Here is a 4,949-nt window from a genome sequence, read left to right as displayed (position 1 = left end):
TTGGTTGTTGAATTAAATTGATTGATACTTGGATAATGGTCTTTGGTACCATCAAAGTTATCTCTCTTTGATAAACACTCGCAAATTTCTATTTGCTTGAGTATAGATCAAATCGAGAGATTGAGATATAAACTCTTTGATATACTTTTCTATTGATTGAGTCTAACTATCTAGTTGATTCTCTAGAAAGTATATTGGAGTTTGTCCATAAAGATTGCCAAGCGAAATATTGGGTGTGGTTGTTAGACCCCAACTTTTTCAGTAAGTATGAATAAGGACTTACAAAGTAAGGATGTCGACATACTTTGAACATGTGCAGTAACGCTTATCTTTAATTGTTCAAAGTTATTCCTTAATAGCTGAAGGAAGAAAATCCCAGGATCGAAACATAAATAAGTTAAGAATCTTTTATTTAGAGTTTTTTATTTTATTTTAGGAAAATGAGAATTAGTAATGTGCATTTACTAGTTGGAGATTTTCCAAAGAAATTTTTGGTCAATATTTTGGACAGAGCATTTCCATGAATTATGGAAACCGAATTTGGAATATATTGCATATCTTGAAAATATTTTCGGTTTTGGAAATTCCTTGGTGTCCAAACTTCCTTGTCTATAAATACTTGAAAGTTTGCATTTCGAGCAAACTAATCCTTCGTGACAACAAACTTCCTTGGTTGTGTTGTTACTGGTGAAACCTCCTATTCGGAGAGGAGAGTAACCTAATTAGGCGAAATCTCTTACGGCCGCTCAGTTTAAAGTCTTCTTTGGGATTGAAAAGCTCTATTAGTACCGTTGGTGGGAAACTAGATAATTGCGGTTTATTTTGTGTTTTCGATTGATTTGATTGACCAACGGTGGTTGAACTTTGATTGCACCTTGTTTGTTTATGCTTGAGAATCTTCTCTTCTGATATATGATTCACTCAAACTAGATGAAGTTTCGACGGGGATCTTTAGTCTGTTTGTAGATCTAAAGACGTCTTGTGATCATCCACTGTTAACAGACTCCGTTCTGTGCGTGATTGATCACAATAGATTCAAGTTGTTGTTTGCAGGTGTTTATTGAAGATCTAAGAAGATTTGAAGACAAAGAAGATATTGAAGATTTCTGATTTTGGGTTCATAATCTTTAGTGTGTATAATACTTGTTTCAGTATAGAGGATCCAACTATAATCGGTTTATCCTTGTGGTAGATTAAATTGATTAGTTGTGTAGATCGGCATCAATACAATTGTTCGTGATTAAAAGTATTGACTGCAAAATCTTAATAATTACCTTTGGTAGTTGATAATAAGATAGATCTAAGAACCTGACGAATGAGTTTATTGAGATAAATAGAAGAGCCTTTGCAGAACACACATCACTTGGTTGAAAAAAGTTGCTACAAAACAGATTTGTTGTTCCTTTACTGTTTGGAATACGAACCAAAGGAATTGTTCCAAGTACGTGACTTATTCATAAGTTGGAAGCGTGGGAATACAGACGGAACTAGGTGAACTATAGGTTCAGTTGCTTGGTCTCAACTATACGAAGTTGGTTTATTTTTGTATAGCGGCTTAATCCTGAGAGTATTCAATTTTGGACAAGGCCCCGAGGTTTTTCTGCATTTGCGGTTTCCTCGTTAACAAAATCTTGATGTGTCTTTTACTTTTTTATTTCCGCAATTATAATTGTTTTTATTATAATTAGAAATAAAATAAACAAACGTTAATTCCTATTTACTTGATAAGTAATCCTATTATGTTTGGTTAAGTCCGAACCTTTTTATCAAGTAAACATACTTCGTTGTTATATTGTCTAGATCTCATATCCATAGACGATCACACGAAGTGTGAACCTATTAGTTGTATTGTCTCGACTCAGTCCATAAACAATAACTTTCAGATAAAGGACTTATAGGTAGGAAAAGTTTTATATTAAGGTATATTTGGGTACCCTTGTCTTTTCACCACCAACGTTAACGAAAGATACAAGCCAACTTCAGTAAGAGATGATTGAACCAGGAGGAACAACAGTTCTTGCCGAGACTATGGAGAGCCAAAAGCATACTTGGTTTTATAGCCACAGACTCACAAGTGCCACCTCACCATTTTTTATTTTTATTACAGCTTTATCAAGTCCACCAATTACTTCATCTGATCAATGAAACAAATTTGTTAGCTATCTTTATACAAGCATAGTACAACAAGAAGATAAAAATGACTCTCATCAGTACCATTATTTGTTTGAACTCGAAAAGCTCTTCCCCATGGACCTATTTAAAAATATTGTTCCGTCTTGTAGCTTCCCAATTAACTTCACTGGAAAAACATAAATACATGAGTTCTAACTAATTCTTTCATACAACATCATATGAGACCAAACCGAATTCGAGACCATTCACAGATCACACTCTTTATATTACCTTTGGCAACAGTTCCTCATTGGGTTTCCCATATCCCTCTCATTCTTTAAGAATCTTCTGTATAACTTTCTTGTCCAGGAGAGCAACTCGGGACTAATGAGACAAGTTGCATTTGGTGTAACAGCTACCTCCTGACTAGAGACTGGCCTACCTTTTTCTACAAATCCATTTGCAGCCAAACATATAATCACCATCAAGAAAAACCCATAGCCTTTATAGAAGTATATGAGGATCATATAGTAAAAGAAAACGCACATTGGGAGTCGCCATCAAGAGAACCTTCTCATTCTTCTTCGTCATTGTTCTAAAAGCCTTCTCCAAAACAGGACAGAAATACCGTGAATACAAAACAAAGTTCATTACAAAAAAATGATACAAATTACAAAAATATATGCCACCATATTAATATCCCCTGCTCATTGTTCTACTGTATTTCCCGCTAGATATGCATTAATCACAAACAAGACTGCCATAAAATAACTCTAATGTGCACCAGCGATTAAAATAGCTCATAGAGTCCTTATTAATAAATATTTCATTACGCATCCGGATCATTTCAGTAGGCTACTTTGTATAAGGATCTATGCAGGTACATGGGAAGAAGCTCCTAAACATTCCAAGAAAAAATAAAAGATGAACTCGAAGTATTAATATATATGTATCACATTCAGGATTTAGCCAAGTGTTCTACGGTGTGTATCAAGATGTAGATCACCTGAATAAGCACCAACAGCACCTCCAGATGCCAAGTTACCAGCAAATCATTTCCAATAACCATCTTTATCCTTCTTGAAACTAAAGAGCCTTTTGAAGTTAAGTTCAAGGCCTAATAACAGATTTTAAAACAAGTTAGTGATCAAGTTGCAATAATCCAGAATATGAGAACAGATTTAGGTAAAATTAAAGAACAAAAGAGTCGAAATATGGTCCAACCTGAGTAGGGAAGTAATGCATGACATTGCTTGTATTTCCTCTCCACAATGACCCCAAATCCTTCTTCCTTGATTATTCTTCCAAAACACTCTCCAATTTCCTTGTAGGGTTCAGAGAGCCTGACTAGCTAACATGAATACATGATCATCTCATCCTGGTTCTGAACCAACCTAAACATAATATCTTCCAGTCACATTCATTTACTGAAAAAATCAATATACTGCCATAACAAATTGTATCAACTAAAACAAAGTTAAGACATCTTTATCATCAATTTGACATTATTGAGTAAAATCAAACAAATCATAGCTTGCAGTTATATCTAATTGAAAAGGAAAAACAATAAATCAAGACTAGGGTTTGGTTTATACCTTTGTTCTACATCTAACATTTTAAGAGAAATCTTATGAAAAAGGAGAAGCGATTTCGGGGAAAATCTCGTGCCAAAAAACATTCATAGAATAGAGAAACACTCTTGCAATCAGATTAACTCTGATTTCCCTCTTTAGGTCAAAAAACTGTAATTTGTAAATGATTTATAATCAGATTAATCCAGATACTGACATGGTGAGCATGAATCTGAACTAAGATCAGAAATCGGGTGAAAGATTTTGAGGGGGAAAAATCAAAAGGAGAAGAAGAATTTCTGAATCTAGGGTTTACTTCGTAGAAGTGAAACAAAAAAGGTGACAAATAGTTCATGTGCTGGTAGTGACAATACCTTTCTTCCTCGACGACAACAATAAGGATTAATCTTGATGATAATGATGGTGGTGGTAGTAGAAAGAGGAAAACTCACAGGGGAGAACGAGAGAGGAGAAGAAAATGACAGAGAAAGTGAGGTTGTTCGATGATTAAAGAGATAATAGACCCGAGTCAGCTTTCCCAAGTATCTGAATGCGCTGATTAATAAGTCAGTTGAAAGTGTAGGCAACCGCACTGATTTTACGCACGCGCACAACTGGTTTTAGTTGCGAATCGCAACTGAGTCAAACAGTTGCAAGTTTTGTAACTGTTTCAAACTGTTGCGAAGTTTCTGCAACAGCAATTACCAACAGGAAATTCGCAACAGCAAGTAAGCTGTTGCGAAATCTAGTTACTAATCCCTGAATTTGGTGTAGTGGATATTAGTATTAATGTGACTTCACACATGACTTAATCACCGTCACCTTCTTATGATCATTTGATAAAGCATCTTAACATGTTGAATACGAAATTTTCTAAAGTAAAAAGTCACACAATCATAAAAAGATATGCCAATATGAGACCGAAACTTATAGTCAATGAAACCTAAAGTATATCTCATAAAGGAAAGGAAAGCAAAGAGATCTTAAATAAGATCAAGCAGTCTGAATAAACTTAACTATCAAAAGAACAAGGGTTTAGAATAAAACTTATCATTCTTGTTTGTTGATAGTCTGAATAAACTTTACACAATCATTGACACTAATCAATAGTTGATTAGTCTATTCATATAAAAGACATAAAATAAGAAAAATATTATGAACCTCTTAATGTATCTTGTTCTTCACTCTTTTGATGAGGAAGAGTTTGCTTGGTATCTTCTATAACATATCTCATATAATCTTCAACACTTTAAAAAGATCTAAAAC

At 34.2% G+C, this 4,949-nt stretch overlaps 1 long non-coding RNA gene across 7 annotated transcripts; it reads right to left on the bottom strand.

The window, feature by feature from the left end:
* Positions 1-1,899: 1,899 nt before the first annotated feature.
* LOC113276354 lies at positions 1,900-4,190 on the bottom strand. Of its 7 annotated transcripts, XR_003324328.1 has the most exons (8): positions 4,058-4,180; positions 3,708-3,854; positions 3,337-3,506; positions 3,119-3,229; positions 2,659-2,715; positions 2,404-2,560; positions 2,215-2,299; positions 1,900-2,134 (listed from the first exon to the last, which is right to left on the bottom strand). It is a non-coding gene; the product is annotated as an uncharacterized LOC113276354 (long non-coding RNA). The 7 variants fall into 7 exon arrangements; XR_003324326.1 differs by having other exon boundaries at positions 3,337-3,519; positions 3,708-4,190; XR_003324327.1 differs by having other exon boundaries at positions 3,337-3,496; positions 3,708-4,190.
* Between the last annotated feature and the right edge of the window lie 759 nt (positions 4,191-4,949).

This window comes from Papaver somniferum, chromosome 4, assembly GCF_003573695.1.
Source record: "Papaver somniferum cultivar HN1 chromosome 4, ASM357369v1, whole genome shotgun sequence".
In the NCBI taxonomy this organism is placed as follows: domain Eukaryota; kingdom Viridiplantae; phylum Streptophyta; class Magnoliopsida; order Ranunculales; family Papaveraceae; genus Papaver; species Papaver somniferum.
The sequence above is the reverse complement of the archived record's forward strand: the minus strand, read 5'-3'. Positions and strand labels throughout refer to the sequence as shown.